The sequence below is a fragment of the Diadema antillarum genome, unplaced genomic scaffold (assembly GCF_040938485.1).
Source record: "Diadema antillarum isolate AM-2024a unplaced genomic scaffold, OU_Dant_1.0 scf00000215, whole genome shotgun sequence".
NCBI lineage: Eukaryota > Metazoa > Echinodermata > Echinoidea > Diadematoida > Diadematidae > Diadema > Diadema antillarum.
In genome coordinates this window covers 1,361,206-1,386,927 of record NW_027271104.1, presented here as the reverse complement: position 1 = coordinate 1,386,927, position 25,722 = coordinate 1,361,206, and the positions used below count along the sequence as shown (strand labels likewise).

The 25,722-nt window shown below is 37.4% G+C and overlaps 1 pseudogene; it reads left to right on the top strand.

Annotated features, from left to right (window-relative positions):
* Nucleotides 1–496: 496 nt before the first annotated feature.
* On the top strand, nucleotides 497–25,722 carry LOC139724460 (sodium- and chloride-dependent GABA transporter 1-like; annotated as a pseudogene).

The following is a 25,722-nucleotide window of genomic DNA, read 5'->3' as shown; positions in this document are numbered from 1 at the left end:
AACTACAAAGAATATAGAAAGCAACAACGAAAATCACCTGCCCATACTATTATATGTTGTAAAATGTTTGCCTTATCGTGAATTTGAATTCCTTAACGCTCTTCAAGGCGGTGTTAATATGAATTTGAATGCGCTGCACGTGCATTTTTAATTTGAACGCCCCTTTTACACCTTTATTAGACACGTTAGAGAAACTAATGAAATCGTATGCTGATGAAATTACTGAATGAACTAGTAATTACCTTTTTGAATGTTGATCTCGATGATAATTCAAATTCACTTGAACCTGAATGACCGCATTGTTAAATCGAATGCAAGCCTGATTAAATTGGGCGGGAAAACCTTCATTAAGATTAAAATGAAGTCCTTTACCGCCTGTTTATTGCATGTTTCTGCGATCTTGGTAAATAAAAGAAATAAAACAAATCTTTTTTTTCTATTATATGTTAACTTTCTCCCTGCGATCAGCATAGAGATAAACTTCGAGGTTTAAGCGATGGGAGAGAACAAGTCAGACGTACAGAAAGACCAAGTCGAGACGAACGAGGGGAAGAGCGAGGAGAAGAGAGATCAATGGAGCCACAAGCTGGAATTCCTTCTCACCGCTGTGGGATATTGTGTGGGCTTGGGAAACGTGTGGCGATTCCCATATCTGTGCTACAAGAACGGAGGAGGTTAGTATCAGATTTACAGTGGTGGATCCAGAGGAGGGTGCACCGGGCTCGCGCCCCCTCTTCACTTTTGGTTAAAACAAAAGAAATACAAAGAAAAAATGGGAGGGGGTGCGTGCCCCCCTTTATTTTGGCAAAGGCGCCTCCCCTTTACGGAATTCCTGGATCCGCCCCTAGTTATATATGTATACCGATTTCACTACCTCAGATATGGTGAAAGTGTGTCGGGTGCACAGGAATTAATTAATAGGTATGAATCAAATCTCATTTAGTGCAATTTTCAGCACTATGTCCAAATTGTCTGTGACAAAATTAATAGAGCACAATAAGACTACCAGAGAAACAAGCCTTTATCTTATAATCCTCTTCAAATGCAAATATCTTCAAATTAGAAAGTTATGGTAGTTCAGAGTTCATATGAGCTCACTGAATTGTGATTCATAATAATGTGATATAATTTACCAAGTCATTCATTTTTACAAAATAAATTCTTGTCACCATTTTTTTTTCTGTGCGGGTTTTTGTGTTGCACTTTATTCGCATACATATAACATAATTGTGATTATATAGGCAGTCCTTTGAGTATCATAGATGTAGCATACACAGTACTGAGTCACTGCGGTCAATGCGCTCATTCTAACTTTTTGCACAAATACCAAGAGGTAATTTCTGTCTACCAGATGTTGCACGATTAACACCTCGATCTGAATATGTATTAGAAAAACTCCGACTGCCATTATCTTTCTTGTTGCTAAGCAGTCAATTCAGTATGAAAAATTTGGTATACGTAGTATTGAGTCAGTACGGGCAGGTATCGGACACATTTTTGCCTCTTTAAGGTATTTAGTAAACACTGGTCGACAGGTTATCTATATCCGCAATAGAGCTTGAGCCCCGGTCGATTGGTATCACATTTTATTCAGTGATTAGGTTTTAAATAGATAATTTTAGTATGACGCTCGGTTTAGTGAACTTAACCTAGCATATGTGTTGATACTACTGTCGCCCCAAAGACAAGACTGAAAACAAAACAAAATTAAACAACGGCACAGTTCGGCGTTTTTTTATAACTTCTCGCTATTGTATCCATTCACATTATTGATTACTACATCATACAATCGGGTGTATTTATGAACTACAGTTTCTATGTTGAATATCTCCAAACTGTTTGCGAACAGTTTCTATGTTGAATATCTCCGAACTGTTTGCGTAGTAGATGGTAAAGTCTGTATTCTTTTTTCTTTCTCTTGTTTTACGAGGCAAAGTTTGATAGTCGTAGGGTGTATTGCAGAATCAAATCGGTCTTTTATCCGACCCCAACTTCAATCCGTACATACTGTTACAGTCGTTAGCAATGCGGAGGCCCATCCATTATGTACTGTTTAACGCATGTCCGCATTTCTCCTGTCAACTGCCGAAGTGATGGTGCTTCAGTTTATTCAGCGCATAGCAACCAAATATTTCTTTTTCTTTTTCCTCTACTGATGTAATATATTGTCAAGGTATGGTGCACATTGGGGTGCATTGTGGGGTCGGCGTGGTTGGCTGCCGGGCCCCCTTCCGCTCCTTTCATATGGTATAAAACCATGTGGAGGGGGGGGGGGTCCGGTGGTTGACCGTGTTGGCCCTGCGGTGTGCTCCGGAGTGTCACTAACCCTTAATATGTTAAGTGTAGGCCTCTTCACAGGTCAACAGACAACCGGTGATTCATTTTACAAACTACTACAAGTGACGCTTTGTATGTTGGACTAGACACCTGCACTACATCGAAAGCGGAAACTTTAGAAAATGTCAATGGTTGGTATGCATGCGGTGTAATTGCGAAAGCAATTATTATACAGGATGATCTGAAATAACCGCATTTCAACGTTGCACACCCCTTATCAAAGAGCTCCATTTGTGTGTTACAGGTGAACCAGATTTTATGTTCTATTCTTATGATAGTAAATCCAGTGCAGGAGTTTTGGTAGAGTTTGCATTGAGGACTCAATGAGGTGAATAATAGTTAAATGTGTATTTATACGCAGATTTATAGCTAAGTTCCCCTGTTTGTTTGTTGTTGTTTTTTATGACTACTAGTAGTAACGTAATCATGTTGACTCTGGCTCTAAGTATTTCGTTTCAATTACTCCTTTATAGTTTGTTACAGCACACCACGCACCGATGCACCTCATCGTATACACCCCGTGCATACGATATGCACTGCACTCCACGTTGCACCACGATATGCAGTTATCACATAATGTCACTCATTGTAAATGGATTTTGATTTTGGAATAGATGACCAACAGCTAGTGAACCACACAAGCCAATATTTCACTATCAACGAATTTAACAGTCAATTTCCTTTCAATACCGCAAATCAGATTTGTGCTAATTTCAGTTTAATTCATTTTAATATAAGAAGTTTAAATAAAAATTTTGAAATATTTGAATTATTTTTAAGTTCCCTCAATGATTTCCCATTTTCCGTCATAGGAGTTACCGAGACATGGTTGCACACCAATTCCCCGGACCTATTTGGCATTGAAAATTACAATTTTATTCGTAATGATAGAAAGTATGGCAAAGGAGGTGGGGTTGCCATGTACGTCAATAATCAAATTGAATTTAAAATTCGAACTGATTTGTGTATTCAGGAAGCAGAAAGTTTATTTATTGAAATCCTAAATGAAAATGAAAAAAATATCATAGTTGGTACTATTTACCGTCCTCCACAAAATGACATTCAATCTTTTTTTGATAACTTCGACCATTGTGTTAATGAAATCTTTGGAGAGAGAAAATCCATTTTCTTGATGGGAGATTACAATATAGATTTATTGGAACCTACCCATTTCCACGACATATTATTTTCCAATTCAATGCATCCCCACATCAATAAACCTACCAGAATAAATAACACCACACATAGCAAAACATTAATAGATAACATAATGTCTAACGTAATAACGGAAACCTGTACGAACGGCATTATTTACTCAGATATATCCGATCACCTACCAATTTTTATGATAAATGATAAATCTGTAACAACCCCAATACGTCACCAACCCAAACAATATTTGAAAATGCATAGAAATGTAACGCCACATAATATTGATTCATTGAATCAAGATTTATTTGAAGAACAATGGAATGACGTCTTTGAACTCCAAGATGTTAATTCTTCTTATGAAATTTTCTTACAAAAATTATTAGATTATTGTGATAAGCACATTCCTTTAACTCCCAAAAGAAAAGGAAGGAAAAAAGCTCGGCAACCCTGGATTACTCAAGGCCTTATACGTTCCATTCTCACTCGAAACCGTCTTTATAAAATATCTTTGAGAAAACCTACTCCTGAAAATGTGAAAAGGTATAAAACATATAGAAATAAATTAACTACCTTGATTCGAGTCTCACGTAAATCATATATTTCAAATAAACTCGAATCTAATAAGGATGATAAAAGTGCTCTTTGGCGGACTGTTAATGAAATACTCAAAAAGAAACCTACGGAATGTCCTGACAGCATTACTCATAACGATAATGTTATTACTAATCCTGACCAAATTGCAAATATTTTTAACAATTTTTTTGTTAATGTTGGTCCTTCTTTAGCAGCATCTACTCCTGCAAATGATACAAAGAATTATAAAGATTATTTATTTGAAAGTAATCAAAATTCTTTGTTTTTTACTCCAATTAATGAATCGGAAATTATTGATACTGTTCGATTTTTGAAATGTAGTAAATCCTGTGGGTCTGATAATTTAAGTGTGAATTTGTTGAAAAAAATAATTTACCCCCTAGCAGCCCCTCTCACCCATATATTCAATCTATCCCTACTCAACGGAAATTATCCAGACTCCTTCAAAACGGCCAAAGTTATCCCCATTCATAAAAGAGAAGATCCCTTAATGGTGAAAAATTATAGACCCATTTCATTGTTACCTGCAATATCGAAAATTTTAGAAAAAGTAGTTTACAAGCGTCTCCACTCGTTCATGATTGAAAATGAAATACTAAATGCGAATCAGTTTGGTTTTCGGAAAGGATTTTCTACCGATTATGCTATAATTAAATCTGTTGATAATATTATTGATGCGCTTTCTAAAAAGGAGCACATAATTGGAGTTTTTATGGACCTTAGTAAAGCGTTTGACACTATTGATCATGATATTTTACTTGAAAAATTATATAACTATGGTGTGAGAGGGATTACTCTGTCGTGGTTCAGAAGTTATCTAAGTCATCGAAAACAATATGTTGTATTTAAATTCACTCACTCAACATATTCAAACGTGTCATGCGGTGTCCCTCAGGGATCTATCCTTGGGCCCCTACTCTTTTTGATTTATATCAATGATATTATCAACTCCTCTCCTCGTTTAAATTTCATCTTATTTGCAGACGACACCAATGTTTTTTATTCCCACAAGGACATTGTAACACTGGTTGACACATTAAATACGGAATTAAGCAACATCTCGAAGTGGTTTAGAAGTAATAAGCTTTCATTGAATATTGATAAGACATGTTTTATACACTTTCATACGTTGCAATCCCAACCCACCCTTCCTCAAAGTATTTTTATTGATGATATAAACATTGCTGAGAAACATTCAACCAAGTTCCTAGGAGTAACCCTAGATAGCAATCTAACTTGGAATACTCATGTTCAGAATATTACAACAGCAATATCTAAAGCAACTGGTGTTTTAAGAAGAATAAAATATTTGATTAATGATCAAACTTTAATTATGTTATACAACACTTTATTTTTACCATATGTAATGTACTGTAATATTGTATGGGGCAACAGTAGCAAAACAAAATTGAACACAATTTTTCTTCTCCAGAAAAAGGCTCTTCGTATATGCACACATTCACATTTTTTGGCTCACACTGACCCCATATTTTATCGCCTAAAAACTTTGAAGGCCCATGATATACATTTATACCTAACTGCCATATTTATGTATAAACACACTCGAAATGCATTACCATTTTTTCATAATACCCTAGTAACCAATGACCATATTCACTCATACCCTACCCGTCGTTCCCATGATTTTCACTTAAGTAATCCAAAGCTTTTACTTGCTCAAAAGTCGATTAGACATCAAGGTCCGGATACATGGAACACTCTTCCTGAGGAGTTGAAACAGTGTGCCTCCTTGTTTTCATTTAAAGCAAACTTAAAGAAGTACATTTTATTACAGTATATTTCAAATATGAACTAAAAACAAATAACTTATATAAATCTGTAACTAATGTTGGTCTCCTGATAGCAACAGCGCATATCGTCCCCTCTTTCAGTAAACCAATTTCACTATTCTAAATTCCAGCCTATCTGCTATTGTGCACCCTCAAGCACCTGCACACACATTCACCACCACCACCATCACACACCAGAGTTTATTTTCCCCTGCTACCTTCGCAGCAGAATTTATATTGTTACGAATTTAGTACGTCCTTATCTTTTCCTCGGGCCGGCCATCTTTTCAAGCAATGCTTATAATGGTGGCCCTCTGCATAATCGTTTCTTAACTATAAATGTTATTCTTATCACTGCTGCATAGACATGCATACTGTATATTAAATTTCTTTCATATCGTTGTTTATGCAAGTCAAAAGACTGTGTTAAATTTACTTTACATATGTCCTACGTGTTCATGATTATGTACTTAGTATGTATCGTGGTTTATGCAAGTCAAACGACTTTGCGTTTAATTTACTTTGTATATTTCCTGCATTTTCATGATTATGTAACTTATGTATATTGATTTGCAGAAAATAAAGTATCTATCAAACAATAATGATAATAAATATGTTAGCAACTATACTCTTCCCTCCCATTTGGTCGATATTATCAACTAAAAAGAAAACCAAACATACAAACATGACTTAAGTTATACCTATATAGAGTGTAGTGGGAGAGTTGCATTTCAATATGCATGTGTTTATTCAACAAGTATCACTGAAACATGTTATTTCAAACCATGTACTTAATATCACTATTCCAATTTACAATTCAACTGTTTGATTTTAAGTTTGAGTTTCTATGAAACTTCTACCACTCGTTTTATCTCACTATACTTTAACGCTTTTTTTGTTGTTAATCAAAATCTTCTTTAACAGTCATGTTGTGTAATTTTCAATTGTGTATGCATGCTTTCCTTCTGGTTAATTTTGGGCACGTAAAGATTCAGACCTGTATAAGCATATGAATCGAGCTGATGACTATAATAATTTTGTCAGTTTTCCTCTTTCCCTCTCCTCTGCCAGTCTTCTTTACTGTCAATATTGTCCATATATTTACGTGGTTTCAACTCGAATGATAATTGTAAGAGAATGATGGCATAAGAATGAATATAGGGCCTATACACATAGGCCCTTTATACTGATTTCAAAATGTGGCCGTACAAAGCTGTAGGACCACTACAAAAATTATTTACACACAAACAAAAGCTTAGGCTTATCGATACTGGATTCCATACTTGTCGTGTCTCTCTGTAAGGATTGTTCAAAATTAAGAATCGATTGAGATTATCTGCATGTAATGAATAAACCAATATCAATGGCAAGGTGAACTTGACTGCCACATCACAAGTACGTATAGTAACCCCGGTATCTACAACTACAAGACTGCACCTTTTTTTTTTCTAGGAGATTAATAGGTCTATATCGTGTTCTCCAACTACACCTTTCCCTGGTCATAAATCTACATCATAAACCCTAAATCATAAACCAGTGTTTGCCATTTTCATTGATTGTCTTTGATTTTTGAGAAAAAACACCCTTAATCTTTTTTTTTTCCTTTGCCAATGAGTCAAAATAATCTGCACATATTCAACATATAAACCCAGAGAAGATATTAATATGACATGCAGTGGGTTAAAGTTAGGACGCTGTCATAAAATTGATATCTAATCTTAAACAAGTGCCTGATATAATGCAATATATACGTCTATTTAGTCCAAAATAAGAGGTGTCCCGATATTTTTGTGGGGTGATGAAATTTGAACCGAGTTGAACTCTTTAGCGATATCGTTTTCCAATATAAATTTTATGGTACTTTAGCATAAGATTTGGCAGATGTTCAAAACAACTACTTGTAGAACAAACAAAACGTGTCACGGGAATAAACTGCTGAAATAACGAAAGTGATCAAAGGGGACGGCATTTCATATGGTGTAGATGATCATCAGTTATAGACAGTATGCGAATCATTTCAGCATTGTTTTCACACACATGTAAGTCTCCAGGGACGGATCCAGGAATTCCGTGAAAAGGGGGGGGGGAGGGGACCTTTTACAAAATTAAAGGGGCTGCGCACGTTCCCTTCCACTTTTTCTTTTTCCTTTGTTTTAACAAGAAAATCAAGGGGCGCACCGGGTGCGACACCTCTTGGATCAGCTACTGGTCTCAATAGGTCTGTGGACAGTTCGGTGGATGAATGAATTGTTATTCATTACATGAGTGCAGTTTATTGACTTTCCTTTACAATAAATAATCATTTAAATCACTCATGAATAAAAATGATTATTACCTGTCAACAAAAACAGATATTCACCTTGTTATTCAATTGTTGCTTATCTTTTTCTGATGAGTACTAAATCATTGATATGAAAGAGTTCAATTTTTCATCCTTCTATTTCTGTGAATATCTTTCGCAAATGATTTATCATTATAGTCTTACTTGCCAAGGGCAGAGTCTCTAGAGACAAGGAGGGGGGGGGGGGGGGTCTAGCGATTTACTGTTCGAAAATGGAAGAACCGAGCAAGATTCGAATCCCAGACATTTTCTTTCAAAATTTGGTTCCCTATCCACTATAACCATGGTGTTCCTTCTGGTGAAACATGGTCCCATCTTAGACATCATCAAAGCTTATGCTCAAATAATGTTTATCAGAGACCCGGTCTATTCTCGAGTTGAAAACTGAAGTCAGTGAAATAAAAAGAGACCAGGGACTAACTGAATGACCTCTGAACTTTAATTCAAATACAGGAGCATTCCTTATTCCCTATTTCATCTTCCTCTTCATCGCGGGGATTCCTCTTCTAATCATGGAGTACTCCCTCAGTCAGTTTCCCAGCCTTGGTTGCGTCGGATGCTACAGCATGTCCCCGATTTTTCGAGGTAAAGAGTAAGATAAAGCCATCGATATGATAACCACTTGCTTATCAAACATGCACTCTCAAGTATCATCTTAGTATGTTTTGTAGATACTGTTGAAAAAAATGAGCGTGTGCAATGTATGTGTGTGTTAAGAGTAAGAAATAGAAGAAACCAGGAGGCCGTGTCTTATAAGACAAAAATCAAAACTGTTTTGCTTACTTGTTTATATATCTAAAAACAAGATGATATCATCATTGTATCCATGTTTTGTTGAAGCTTATGTGATTCAAAGTTCCTTAGAATATTATGTACTCATGTAAACGTTATGCATAATTATTGCTTTGATTGAAATAAAGTCATTTGAATTCAAGATGGAGATATATACAATATTTTCATAGTGGCCTTGCTTTGGATGCATGTGTATGCTTCACCAAATTCAGAATCTCATTTGTGATTTTTTCCTTCTTTCATTTGATATTATTCTTTTTAAAGATTGTTCATACATTATTTAAAATTCCGGGATTTTGGGGTATAGGTCTCGGAATGAGCATGATACTGGTTAACTTCACGACATCAATTTATTACGCCGTCATTGTGGCATGGGCGCTCTACTATACATGGGGGCGTCTTGTATGGAGACGCTCCCGTGGTCGACGTGCGACAACCCTTGGAACTCGGCCGACTGCTTCGATTCCAGCCTCGTGAACAGGACCTTCAACAATTCCATCCGCCCGAGTGAAGAATACTGTTTCTTTCAATATCTAATTCCGTCCTTCCTATAGGCTAATAATCATTCGTGGCTTAAGATTTATGTATAGATCCGGAACTTAAAGGGACATTCCAGACGATTTTCATAATTTCATATCATGTAGTACATAAATCGACAACTATATGTATAGGTTTGTGGAATCTATTCTGGTTCTTGAGCAGAGAAACAATACTTTGAAAAATACCAAACAATTTACACTGAACAAGGATGATGACATAGGAGGTTCACATATTTCAGAAATGTAGCAGTGTAATTTCATTACAATACCGCTTGCTTGCGAGTTCACCTGTGTATAATCTATGCATGCCTTCTTCATTTGTTCTGCTTCCTTGAGCACCAAATCATGCATTCTTATGGTGACTCTGCCATGTCATCATCCTTGTTCATTGCAATTTGTTCTAAATTTTGAAAATATCCTTATTCTTCATCCCAATTGTCACAAATTCTGAAACTCTGTCCTCAGTAAAACTAACTTATGGTTGTTCAAATGTAAAAATCTGAAAATCATCCGGAGGTCTCCTTTAATGCCGAAGGAAGGGTGAGAAATGATGCCCTCTTATCATTCCATGTTTGCCGAAATCCTTGATGAACTTCATTTTTGACTTGTTTTATCTCAATATGTACAAGGGTTGAGGAAAAGGACAAGTTGTACATAGTGATATGTCGGCTTTAAAATTTCAGAAATCGCGTTCATAATCTTTCGGACGGCATTGGTGAGATGGGGTCAATGAACTGGGAAATGTTTGGCGCCTTCTTGGCAACATCTGTGGTCATCTATCTGTGCGTCATCAAAGGTTTCAAGTCCACAGGAAAGGTAAATGAAATATTTCAAACAAAACCGTCGTAAATGACATTAGTGTTCGCTTCGAACCGCCTGCCATAATAGACATCAATTTGGTTAAGGTTATAGATGCCCCTTCGCGTTCTCACAACCCACTAGCATTTAAAGGCATTATTTACCATTTGAAGGTGAAACAAAAACTCAGCTTTACTGCTTCAAAATAGTATTAAAATGTGAGTTAGGGATAGAAACAACCGATGTAAAATTGTTAATCAGTATAGTCAATGTTTAGCATGGTTAAATTTATAAAATGTGAATGTGAAGAACAGCTGCAATAAACTAGTCATTTATTAAGAAAAATAGTGATATCCCCTTATATTCTTAGGCTTAATTGCGAAATTTTTATATGGTAGGATGTTTTAGGATACAGCATACTTATACCCTTATGCATTAAATATGATAACTCGAACATCTTTTTTAAGCACTGCTCCCAATAGTAAGCAGTATCTTTAAGTCACGTTAGCACAGTATAAAAAATGGCAGCACATTCAAACATGCAATAAGAAAGTTACTTGAAAGAAAGTTTAAACTTTTCCATGTTTTCAAGGAACAATGACTTCGGTTACAGTCAATTCGAAATGTAAATGTTATCATAAATTGGTGTTTCAATCAGGTGGTCTACTTTACGGCGGTTTTCCCGTATGTGGTGTTACTCATCCTTTTCTTTCGAGGCGTTACTCTGCCAGGTGCAGGCACCGGCGTGTCCTACTACATAACTCCACGCTTCGAGAAACTCCTTGATGTCGATGTGAGTGTCCTAGCTTAGACCATTCGTCTCTTCAGGCTGTGAATCTGCTGTTTAACAATGCTATTATGCAAAGAAGCTAGTCTCAAGAACCATGCAGTAACAATCAATGTTCTGCAATATCAATGACGATGCATTCAACCTGCACTGTTCATATTAGTTCCTTCAGTGCACATAGTTGAACCTGATCCAGATTGCAGGACATGTGATTAGGGTTTACCGCAGGCCTTGAAAAATGATTATCTTCATAGATTAATGTATCAATGTGATACATTTAGAATAATAAATCTATTAATACGTTATATATATATATATATATATATATATATATATTTATTTATACATAAGTACATATAGTATATACTATAGTGGTTGTATAGAACTGTAGTTGCGAAACCTTTATGGTTAAAGTACACTTTATATCAAATCTAAATTTAGTATGCTATACATCATATCGTTTTATCTAAGCAAAACTGAAAAAATCATCAACCTTATACCTATCGGAATGGGGATTGCACTTGAGGTAGGTCAATGAAAATGCTTGCATGGTGTAATATGTAAGAGTAAGAAAAACAAACTCATGACTTATAATATTTGACTTCCTACAATGCCTCATTGTGTTTTGAAAATATAAGAAATAACATATATCATTTTTATACTGGCATGCACTCAAATGAACTTACTTCTTGATTCAGTGAATACTTCTCCAATGTTGCAAAGCCTTCGACTTTCACTTGCAAGTTTTGTTGTTGTTGTTGTTGTTGTTGTTTTGCTTTGGCTACGAGTCATGAAAAAATAAAATAAACCAAGCCCTTTGAGACCACCCAAAGTCTCTCTTCTGTGAAAACATGAATATATGTATGTGATTATATTATATATGTACACTCAGCAAAAAAGAAAGTAAACACAATTTGAGTTCAAAATTTTCATAGAAGATTTCGATGAAAATCAATGTATTATATACCATATTAAAGATAATTTAATTGGCTATCAACCTTGTAGGTCAATATTAAAATCGAAACTTTACGCATGAGTGAACACATTCGTTTTTGTTCTCCAAGGCACAAAAGTAAAAATTGCAAAAATTGACATATTGTCCTTCATTTGCAAATGCCCTTTGAGATAACAATGATAACCAAAGACCAGTTTAACACAATGAGAGACATGAATGAAATAGCAAAAGTAAGTTTTCGTTCTCTTTATCTCTTTATAACGTCAAACAAAATCAAAGTGGGAAACTTAAGGGGGAAAGTAAGAGTTTTCTGACAACTCAAACCTCAAATTACATAGGGAATAAGGGCACAAAGATGATGTAATGAACAGAATATCTTTATTTTGTTCATTCAATTTAGTTATTTAAGAATTTATGAGACAAATTCAAGAACCAAATTTAATTTACAATTTTCCTAATTTGAGAAATCAATTCATAATCCCACCATTTTTGTCAATATTGCACTTTCTCTCATTTCATTTGAATTTGCATTTGACAGAAAATCCTTGATATTTATCAATTATTTTTAGCCTGAATTGATATTTTGGGCTTCAAATATATATCAGAACTCATAGGTATATATTTGCAACTGAATTCATGTTTTTTTATGATGTTAGATTTGTCTTTTGTTTCTTATTCTTTCATGGAAGTACCTGAAGAGTATTTACGCATAAATGAATGTTCATTTTAGCAATTTTTACTTCCGTGCCTTGGAAGAGATAAACAAAGGTATTTACTCATGCGTAAATTCCCTTTTTTATTGACCTACCAGGCTGATAGTCAATTAAATTATCTTCAATATGGTATACAATAGATTAACATTTAGAGAAAAATTCTATGAGAAATGTAAACTTGAAAAAATGTTTACTTTCTTTATTTTGCTGAGTATATATATATATATATATATATATATAATATACATACATGTGTGTGTGTGTGTGTGTGTGTGTGTGACAGTGGTAGAGAGTTCCATACATCTGTATCATCCCCAATATTTGCCAATGAAAAAACATTTTGATTGGTCTGTAGTCTGATCCTGTTTTGGGGTTCATTGATATTTTGTTCTTTCGTGCTCGCTCTATAGACATGGAAGGATGCGGCTGTCCAGGTCTTTTATTCAACTGGCATAGCATCTGGGACCAGCATCACTTTGACCAGCTACAATAAGTTTAGGAACAATTGTTACAGGTATGTTTGTTGTCACGTACAAGTTTCCCCCTTCATCTCCTTTTGATCTCATTTGCAAAATTCACAAAATCGGACTGGATTAAAAAATAAGTGCAAATTGCTAAAGACCGAGACTTTCAAACCTATAGTGTTGTACTGGAAACGATTGTAAGTAATTTAGTTATAATGTTTGTGGCTCAATGTCTAAACTGACATAAGTATTAAAAGCAGTGGCGGATCCAGAGGGGGCGCACCGGCCCCCTCTTTATTTGTTGTTAAAGCAAAAGAGATGAAAAGAAAAAAAAAAGATGAAACCCGGAAGTAGCACCAGAAATATTGTTTGAGCCCCCCCCCCCCCCCCTTTAAGGAATTCCCCGGATCCTCCCCTGAAAAGCATACTTGCATTACGATATTATATCCTTTGAGGTATTATTAGTTATATCTACATGTGCATACAAAAAATACTTATTCAAAAGATACTGATCGGTTCATAGGTAGCAAGGAATATCTAAGTTACTATTTGTTGTCTGTTATTAGACACTAAATTGCTATTTTCCGATGATGCATTGAAACAGCGGAAGTCAAGTATGTACAAACAATGTTTATCAGTTTACATCAATATCGCATTTTAAGACTTCTTCCATCCTTGCCGCAGGGACGCCATTACTGTCTCTCTCATCAATAGCGCCACCAGCCTGTTCGCTGGCTTCGTCGTTTTCTCCGTGCTTGGTTTCATGGCTCACGACAGCGGACAAAAAGTCCCAGATGTCGTTGACGACGGTAAGAGAACAAAACTGATTAAAGGCAGAATCATTATTGTTCAATATTTTCGATTTTGTGGGTCACTGTGGCATAGTGAATGAGACTCCCGACTCCCAATCGGAGGTCCCGAGTTCGAATCCAGCCCAGTGCTGATGTCCTTGTACAAGATGTTTTTACCCACCTGTATTTATCCCTTTAAACCCGTGTGTGGGTACCTGGCAACACTATAAATGGTATTAAGAATGAGAGGGCCCTGTAGAACAGTGCCAACACTGAAGAGAACCATGTTACCATCATTATAATCTACTAGTATATCATTGAAAGGACTGGCCTCGTCTAGCCTGCACGCTATTGCCAGTTCTTTTTTGCCAAACTATATCTCAACTACTAATTGTTGTGACTTTGTTGACGATGTATGTTTGTTTGGTAAATAAATCTCATTTCATTTCATCTCATTTCATTTCATTTCACTTCATTTCATTTCATTTCATTTCATGATTTTTGATGTGTTCTGTCGAAAAACGATGCAGAAACTTCAACTTGAAAATGACCCATGTGTAACACAGTAAATGGAAGCAAAGAAGAAGGAAAAAAGATAATCATTATAATCACCATTATGAAGGTTACATCAGAAATCATCGCAATCCTCCCTGTCAGTCAAAATGTGTGTTGTATTTCGAATTTGTTGGGTATTTTTCATGATTAAAGATTCTATTTCAATAGCTGTCCTTTTTTTTTAACTGAAAGAAACATTTTTTACGATAATTAGAGAGAACAAAAAAAAAAGAGAACAAAACGAAATTATTTTGTTCAACTTCCTTTCTATTCATATAGACTCTGTTCCATTATTATTGTCTGTTTAAAAACTATACACAAAGCTGATTTTTGAAAGGAAGGGAGAGAAAACATAGGGGTTAGTGATAAGTTGTATCTAGTCGTTGAAATATAGGAGAGAGTAGAAGAAAACAAGAAAACAATCAATTTTAATTAACTTTGTACAAGGACATTAACGGAGTAATCATCATTACTATTGTCATAGTAATGATACAAATCTTTGTGATGCCACTACAATTTTATAGTGGTTATTATTAGCATCATTAGAATTAAGATTCAGTGCAAAACTTACCTCTAAAGTCCATTTTGTTTTGAATTCCTTTCATCATTGTGAATCACAACCAGGGCGGCAAATTGAATAATAATAATAACCAACACCTGCAAACTTTGTTACTTTCGAGCAGTTTCCTCGCACTTACTGAGTGACCCCCGAGTCAGCATTCGCTGGATCCATATTTGGATGTTTGGGAACCTTCCCCTTAAAGTTTCTAGAGGGAGTTGATGTGTCATGCGTTGTTTGCAACATTTTTTTTTCCTGCACTGACTCTTGCTGCTGCGATGGTGGAACAACACAACAGGACCAGGACTAGCCTTCGTGGTATACCCGGAAGCCCTGTCTCGACTACCCCTTCCACAGCTCTGGTCGTTCTTGTTCTTCTTTATGATAGTCACTCTTGGACTTGATAGTCAGGTGGGTCCAAATTAAAAATAGATTGTCATTTTCATTTCAGGTTTGTTTAAAATTTATAACGATGAAAGCTATGACCTGAGAGTTTTAACCATATTTCCTATTCATGGGTTAAAGAATCATGGTTTTTTTTTTCAATTTTCATTTCCATTAAGTTCTTTAATGAAACAATATGTATTTTTACTGATTAAGTGGCATTATTATGATACAAGAATATATCATCATTTTGGCATTTGTATTAGGCCTACCCATCTATATCGTTTGGAAATGAAAATAAAACATGAATGAATGAATGAATGAATGAATGAATGAATGAATGAATGAATGAATGTAATCATGACATTGTCAGATAAACATGTTCACCTAGAGGTGGAACACCAAACTTATAATATTGTAACAGGTAAAAATATCGCAGAGAGAAACGCCAAATGTCAAAATTTCAGTTTGTCAATCCAAGTATTTTACGTAAATGACTTTGTCGTCCCTCTCTAGTCTTAATTACGTTATCACGATAGAGGAGTTTCACCTGGTAGGCCCACCCTCTATTACCTTATATTTCACCTTTAGGCCTATGTCTATTACCTTAATAGGTCTGTTATTATCACCTAAGTTTACATCTGACCGTTCTACCAAATTGCATTTCTAAATACCCATGTGAATCTGACCTCAAGCATCTGACGTCCGTAAATTCTATAACAACGAACAATCCAAGCACAGCGTTTCGCATTTTGAAACCAGGAATGAACTGGGTAAAAGTGTCAGAGACCCAGTGATAAGACTTACCGCGGTTCAGCATCAAAGTCGGCTTATTTACGACTCGTGTGTTTGCTCCTTATCAATTTAAGATGCACTATCAAACCCTTGGCAGGTGTATAACAGCTCCGTCTTATCATTTTGATGGTGTGAAAATTAAATACTTTCGTGATGCTTTGGACTAATGACGAGAACATAAAATACGATTCATTGCTTGCATCGACAGACCAGAATAGCACCGAGTTGACTCTAGACAATGTTTTCCCCATTGCCCATAGTTGTGGTTTCCTGCATCGCATGATCAAAGGATGTGCCGCGTTTACTCACGTGTGCTTTTATAATGTACTGATTGAAGTTACAGCGTATACACTTACAGCGTGCGATTCGCATCAGGTTCGATGACATCGTCATGTACTACATAACATGCACTCAAAACGTGTGTACACGCACACACCATAACACATCCAATCTGATAAAGCGGCATTGTCAACTAAACATCGAATGATGATGGACAACATTTTAATTACGTGACTGCAATTTAATTACTGAATAGGCATAATACCATAAAAGACTCACGTAACAAGCACAAACATTAACATATTGATAATACTTAGCAAGATGAAACATCACAGGAGTTCAATGAGAAGTCCAGTCCAGTCTATACAATTTGGGTGACTTACCACATCGCGAATATATATTCTTTCTCTCCCTCTTCTTTCTTTCTTTAAAACAACAACAAAATATATTACAAACGCAAAAACAGATACATCCAGCTTTATGAAATTGAAATATTTGAAATATAATCTGTTGAAAACAACGAGAGTAATAATATTGAAATGAAATAAATGTTGATAATAATCAACATAATAACTTCGATTGATATGTCTTCAAAAACATATATCTTCATAGATAATGAGTGCAATGTCATTGAAAACATTTTATGTTTATCTCTGCCAAGGAGGTTATGTCTTTACCGGCATCGGTCTGTTTATCTGTTTTGTTTTGTTTTTCTGTTTACGAAATAACTAAGAAACTTATTAACAGATCGATATGAAATTTAGAGGGAAAACTGATAATGAAACAAGGATCAGATGATTAAATCTTGGTAGGGAGGAGGATCTAAAAGAAGATTTTTTTTTATTGTCTACTCATGAACGCTAGATGGCGCGCTTGCTTTTGTGACTCTCGGAGTCGTTGAGCTGTGGCCAGAAAGTCGACAGAGGTTGGTCGGCAGTAAAGGGATTAATTTTTTTTTTTCTATGGTCAAGGTATCGCGTAACGCAAATGCTATTGTAATGAATGTATGACTAATGATAGGGTGGAAATGAGCTTCTTGGAGGAGATCTGTGCTTTCCGAGTGATTTTCCAGTTCTCTATCTAATATTGACAATACTTTTTTTCTTTTAAGTGAACTGCCATTTTTTTCATTATTCTTCTTCTTATTATTACTATTATCAAAAATATATATCTTCATAGAAATGAGTTACCTGCTATTATCAAAGAATATCCTACATTTTTATCTTTTAAACGTAAATATATAATGCTTTTAATCCAAAGTGCAGCTGAATAATTCTTGGGATATTTGCTTATTTGTTTTGTTTTGTTTTGTTTTGTTTTGTTTTGTTTTGTGTTTATTTTGTCCTTTCTTGCAATTTTGTGTGTAATTTCTATTGGTATAGATTTACTCTTAAAATGTATATTTCTGATTGCAATTTGTAGCCTATTCATCTTTAAGGGAATCGGCCTTGATAAGTCCTATATGGTCTTTTTTTTTTAATTCCCAAATAATTTATGCTAAGTATATCTTTTTGCATTATTCCTTTTGTTTCCAATGTAAACGTAATGTGCAATATGTTATGTCCGTGTATGTGTGTTTCTTATACTTTTTAGCATGTGGAATAAATAAAATTGAATTGAATTGAATTATTATTATTATTTTCATTATTATCATTATTTCTATTATTATCATTATTATTATGATCATTATTATTCTCAATCTCATTATTATTATCATTATCTATTATCATTATCATTATTATTATTATTATTGATATTGTTATTCTTATTCTTAATATTATTATTATATTGAGTTGTTTTCTTTTGCAAGCAAACTCTTTGACGATTATTCATTATGTCTAATACTATATCCACCATGATATTTTGCATTTTCTTTGCATCCCAGTTCTGTGGTATTGAAGCTGTTGGAACCGTTATAGCTGATGAATTGTCGCCGGCCGCAAGAAAGAAATACAAGAAATTTATTACCATGGGAGTTTGTGTAGCCCTCTTTGTTTGTGGTATTCCAATATGCATGCAGGTACGTCAACCAGGCAATGAAACTTCTTTAAAATTGAGAGGGGAAATACTATATATCCAGTGAATTTATTCGGACCCCAAACAAATCCCAACCGTTATTCTCGATACAAAGGGGAAGCGTATTCTCAAGTGACATATGGTTAGATTTCATTTCTTAAAAATGATTTAAAAAATGAAAATCTTTGAGGTGTACTATACCGTAAGATTTTATAGATTATATTAGGAGACATTATTCTTCAACCAGGCAAAATTTCGCGACGTTTGCAAAAGGGTAATACGACCCTATATAGGCGTCACGGGGGACCCAGGTGTGCGTTGGTGCGAACGCACCCCCCCCCCCCTTCACATCCTAAATAAAAGTTTCACTTATCATGTATGCACTCACAATTTATATCTCCATGGTCTCGGAGGTGGAACCCCCCCCCCCCCCCCCCCCCATCCAGACCCTCCCCCGCTCGCTCATACGGGCTCGGTCACTTCGCTCCTTGGCATGCGCGCGGGTAAAGGGTCCGAAAGTGAAATAAAAAGATTGCGCGAAGGCCTTTTTTATTGTTATTGTTTGTTTGTTTTGTTTTTTTGCTTTTGCTTGTTAGCTGATGAAACTCGGAAGTGGAACCAGAAATATAAACGCATCAACCCCCCCCCCCCCCCTCTTGAAAAAAAGAGCTGGTGACGCCCCTGCTTATAGTGCATGATATCTGCACGTATGTATTAGACTATTCACGCTGTCCAATAACATGTAATTAAATAACTAATCATTGTATAAAGTGACCGATTCATAGTTTAGTATTAGTGATTAGTCTACGTATACTTAGTGAGATGATCATGATATCAACACTTTCTAAAATGTGAAATAAGGCGATTCATTTTTACAAACTTTGTGCTTCAGAAAACGCAGAAATTCGCATAAATCCTTCAAAAGTGTTTCGTTGATATTGATGTTGAATCGTGCTGGTTAATTACCCCTTGGCTGCATTGTGTTATATTTTTCTTTTCTATGTGTAAGGGAGGACTGTATGTATTGACATTAATGGACTGGTTCACGGCCTCCTATGCCAATTTCATCATTGCTTCATGCACAGCACTTATGATCAGCTACGTCTACGGTAAAAAAAAAAAGTTGCTTATTTTTTATAATTTTGTGGTAGATAAAAGCTTTTATTGCTTTTTTGAATGTGCAATCAAATTTATATCGAATCATTGCGAAACTGTAAAACATCGCAAACAACCACCTGATGTACTCTTATTAGTTAGCAAGTCACGTTCTGTAATCACCCATTATGTCTAATTATCAATTTGAATTTACTAGTTTAGTCCTTTATTATGCTCATTAATTGATATACTTATATTCATCATCTTATTTGTGGGAGATAAGGAAGGTAAATCATACCCTTTGGTTCATGTCAGTTAAAGAATTATTGCTCAAGACAGACACGGATTATGTATATTTTTCTCCAACATAATGGTAATCAATAATGTACAGGTCGGAAACGGTTCGTCAGGGATATTGCGGCCATGACGGGGAGCACAGTGTGGGTTTATTTCCAGTTCTGTTGGGCCGTCTTGTCTCCACTCGCCATGCTCGTAAGCCACTGAGTATTAGTTTTTCAGATGTGAAGACTTCGACGTATACTCTAATCCCTCCTTCAAGTTGACTTTCATTAAAATCTAAACGTTAAGGTTAAGAAAAGAAGTTTATAATTTGATTAGAAAACTCGATTATCATGATATTTTGAGAGTTACTCATGTTTTCTCAAAATTTTGCACTCCGTCACAATTACACATTAGTGATAGCCGAGCTGAAATTGTCTTGGCGACGTATTATGAGTTCACTCAGCCTTGCTTAAGTCGACCTCGCATATTAGTCAAATAATTGCCTTGTCAAGCCTCTTCTCTTTACCTGGTATATATGCCTCTGATTTGTATTCCTCGTAAAGGTAGAAATTTCTCTAAGGCGAAGCTATTCTCTAGTCCAAATGGATTCGACTTAGGCAAGGTTGACAGTATATCCTAAATCTTAATGTGCATTTAACAGCCCCATAACTAAACTTGCACATAGAAGACACAAGAAAGTTTCCGTTTAAAGAATCAAGCTTTTATTGATTCTTTAACGATATTTTAAAGCTGATCGTTATACTCATAATTGTTTTGTTGTTTTAGGCGTTTTCGTTGAAGTCAAATGAAACATCGTTTTATAAGTTGGCGATCAATTTACTTTTTCTATTTAAAACTGTAGCCTAATCACTCAAATTGAGATATGTATATATAGTATGTATATATATATATATATATATATATATATATAATATATATATTGTATATATATATATATATATATATATATATATATTGTATATATATATATATATATATATATATATGTGTGTGTGTGTGTGTGTGTGTGTGTACATAAGAGAGAGAGATCAAGCAGATAGACGCACAGACATGGAAGTAAATAATTTGCTATAGTAAAACATCAGTACAGACTTGTTTTCAAGGGTTTTTTTTTTCTTTTACTTGTCCCCCTATATAGGCCTTATAATAGAGGCGTAACATCCTCTTTGTTTTTCATGACCTGTCCAGCGATGACCCTTATGTTTGCATCAAAGCAACGCTGCAGTGCCCATAACAGAGCCATAGCCATAGCCATCAAACAAGTAGTTTGTCAAGCCACTTGTCAAACTCACATTTTTATTCCATTGTTGTATTCTCTATGACCATTTTTTAAACAGATGATATTGATCCTCAGCGTTGTATTTTACACCCCGGCAAGCCTGGACGAGTACACGTTCCCCGACTGGGCCCAAGCCGTCGGGCTCCTCTTGGCTCTAGTCCCCGTTGCAATCATTCCGACCTACATTGTCTACGCTTTGACTTTCAACGCAGAGGGCAGTCTCATTCAGGTAGAAACAGATTCCCCCCCCCCTCTCTCTTTAAAACAATAAAAATAACAAAAATAACAACAACAACAACGACAACAACAACAACACCCATAACTATAACAAAACATACGCACTTTTTTTCAGTGGTATTTATTTAATTTCTGTTCAAATAATTTGGGTACAATGATCTAATCTGTTATTTCTGTACAAAACAGCAAGGTATACCCATGATTTTGAAGCAAGTAAACATGATATTTTGTAGAACATGTAATGTATGTACCACTGGGCAGTAGAAATGAAATCAAAGATCAATTTCATGATAAAAACGCTGATAAAAATGCATCTCAGTTTTAATATAAGAGTTGAAATGAAAATGTATTTGTCAAGCAAACATAATGGAAACATCATTTCATTCAGAATACACTAGGCCAATCCTACCCCCCCCCCCCCCTATCCCAGTCTCTATGCAGCTGCCCCAGTCCTCCTGACTTTGTCATCGTTACGCACGCTCACACACAATCACCCATACACACATCAGGGTCAGCGGAATTGTGGGGTATGGGCTCAGGGCGATGGAGGGGATATGGTGGATATTGTGTTTAGTTTTTTAAAGGTTTATTCTGTTGATTTACTTTTATTTCCGATACAATTGTCAATTTATATTCCATCTAAAGTCTAAAGTATCATCCAGTTTCCTCTTTCACTGTGCGGTCTCAGAAAGCTTTTAGAATTAATGACTTGTCATAGATATTTTTTTTTTCTGATCACGTAAAACAATTTATCCATTTCTATCAGATTGAAATATTGAGACTGAAGTTGCTGACCAGTATTATGACAGAGAGAGAGAGAGAGAGAGAGAGAGAGAGAGACGCGCACACACACCAGCAGTCAGTACTCTGTAAACTTGCTAGTTTCGATAGAAATTGGAATCTATAGGCATCCGCACTTTATTCGGATTCCGTTTGCCCCGTACACTGCCACAAAGGACTTTGACTCATGTATTACAGAATAATTAGTGTCCTCATTGTGACTGGTGTTTTTTCCATTTGGGTAAAATGATTTTTGGCTGTACCCATCCCCTGTTTGATCGTTTGATCTCAACTCCAGTTCATCCACTCTTGTCAATTTCAGATACTTTCGATTAAACGTGCTTTAACAAAGAAATTAATAATAAATCATCTTATTCCTTGCGATGCAACAACTGAGGTATCAATGGAAATGTTCTATTTTGCTCTATCTGACAATGGACTTCGGCTCCTTTTTAATAAAGTTCGAAAATGATGATCACACGAGACCGGCCTTCACGAGTCACACAACTCACGAGTCCAACATTGAAAGAAGTCCATGAGTCATACAGCCCACGAGTCATCATACAGCCCAAGACTCGACACTATAGGTAAAAACAACTCATGCATGAGTTGGCATCACAACATGATGTGTCGATCTCGTGAGCCTTGTTTGCTTAGCATAATACAGTGTCGAACTCATGAGCTGTATGATTTGTGGGTGTCAAACTGGTGACGTGCACCCCTAACCTGTTTTGCGACACAAAATAATCTTAGCTCACTAATATTGACGTCACATACAGGAATATTTTCGATATTTCCTTGTTATTTATAGTCACAAGATGGTCTCTTCCCGTCATCAAAGGTCCGATAATCTCTTTGACAATGTACTCTGATTTGTGCACATTTTTATGGCCGGCGGAACGGAGAGGGGGGGGGGACTTTTTTCACCATACAAAGGAATACATAAGGTGTCACCACTTTGCCCCCCCCCCCCCCCGCTACTTTTTTTTTTTACTCCGGAAGTGCGTAAGTGGCACTCGAAAGAAATAGCTAGAATCCTTGAAGTGTGAGCGCGGTAATTTTATGTTTCTCTCTCTTTTTTTGGGGGGGGGGGAGGGGGGAGGGGGGGGAGGGGGGAGGGGAGGGGGGCTTGTCAGCTGAACTTAAGAACCCCAGAAGTGGAATGAGAAAGATTAGCTGAAGACCTTTTTTTTTCACTGGCTTGTTAGCTCATGAAACCTGGAAGTGCCCCCCCCCCCCCCACTTTTGAAAACGTTCCGCCGGTGATGATTTTCGCAATGCTCTACTCTATGAAAGTTTGCATCGATGTTTCTCAATTGGTCAGACCTTAGCGCATGACAGAAATGATCCACTGCAAACATAAATCCCATCCCCAACCTCCTTCCCATACATCACGCATAAACATACAAGTATAACTCGCAAACACACGTACGATACGATTATTGTATAGGAATATAGGGACTATTTCCCATTCAGTTCAGACTTATTTCGGGTTGTTCTTCCACAAAACGTACATAAGAGAACTACATTTAAACGATCTCGAGTACACATTGGTTGACCGCAAAGTGAAGATTGAAAATGATTAGGAATTGAAAGCATGGACGGATGTAAACATAATCTAAAACAAAAATTGTTGCATTATGAATATTATTTTCTGAGAAAAATACTGAGGGGTCCATTAGAAGGCAGTGCTTGTATACTGTGGACAACTCAGTATACAAGCAGTGCAAGTGTGTGAGATATGCATCATGGATCTCGAACTCGTTCACGAGGTCACTGGTTTTGTCAGTCTGCAAGGCGCATTAAAGTCAACAGGAAGAGAAGTTAAGACCAACCATCCCCCAAACCAAATCCCACTACAGTCTCCCCCATTTCATGGGAGGACCCCATCGGGGTAGTGTCCACGCACGAGTTGGAGGATATCTCCGCCCTAGCCCGGAAGATGGGATGGCCTTGCCCCCAGCCCATACTGCTAAGGCCGTTGGGATCATGGGCGGCATTAGCCCATTGGCGAGTACTGGCGTTCTTGTACTCGCGACTCACACCCGAGGAGCGCCAGGCATTTCACCACCTCGGTGATCCGAAGGTAGGACAGGAGGGCGAGCCCGCCACAGGTTACGGGAGGAAAAGAGTCCTTCCAGCCACCGCGTCCCGTCCTCCTTCGCCGAGCGTGGACCCAGCAGGGGTAGGGCATCCCTCAGCAGCTCCAGCTGAAGCCCCCTCAACAGCCCCTAGCTGTCCGCGAAGTGCCTGCACCTCAGGGAACATCACCTCCCCGTGCAGAGGCAAGCGCAGATGGGGTAGTTGAGATGGAGGGAGTGGTTGAGGGGATGGAAACTGCAACCTACCCCCAATCCACAGAAGCTGGGGGGGGGGAACTCAGGCGGTGAGCCCCATCCGGCTGGTCCCTCCACACCTCTGCCACCGGTGGGTCCTGAAGGGGGAGTCCTGGGGAAGGAACAGGTCCCCGATGCGGTTGGAGTTGCTGGGCTTCCAGCAAAGTCTCCGCCAGCATCCGTTAGGACTCCCACCTACGCCGCCACTTTGCAGGCTCCACCACCGCCTCCGAAGGCCCCTGGAAATCCAGAAGTCCAGGGCGGACCGGCTGTTCAGCCACCGGGTCCAGGTGGAGCAGTCAAACAGCTGCCTCAGGCTTTCGACAGCCATTTCCACCTGGACCGACTGGAATCGCGGTCTGGCCGCAAGGGCATCGGAGCGATCCTTGCGTCAACGGGTAGGCCTACCCGAGTGCCAGTGAAGGTTGTAGGGGGTGTCCTCAATTATTGCAATCCCCGGCAATTCAACAAGATCGTCTTCCCAGTGGATTCCAGTTGGAAGGTGGCGGAGGGAATACACCCTAAGCAGGCCCCAAATGCTTCGGCATCGATTCTTGATCGTCACAGGCACTCATCTGCTACCCTCGGGTGAGTGCAATTTCAGAGCTGGGGTTGGATTTTTCATGTCCGCCCATGACCTTCAAGAGTCAGAAAGGACTCCTGGACCTGGACTCCTCAACGCAGCCGGCTGGTACGGGCAGCACTCAAGAAGCATTGCTCCGTCACCAGCGGGTCCATCTATTGCTGCCAGCTGACCGCGACTGAAGCAGTAGCGTGGAGAAAGGCTTTTCCCCATGCATAGTTCAGCTACAATGCCTCGGTCTCCCGTATGGGAACCGATCAACGTAAGGCATTAGCGGGCGTCCCTTTGAATCGGCTCCTATTGGAGACTGATTCGTCCCACCTCAGCCCTGACCGTGAGGTGCCCATCAACACCCAGGCATACATAGGGGAAGTTGCGGCAAGGGTGGCGGAAGTGAGGCAGGAGGCTATGGCACTGGTCATCTGTGCCACCAAGGACAACGCCCTCCGGCTGTGTGGACACCGCTAG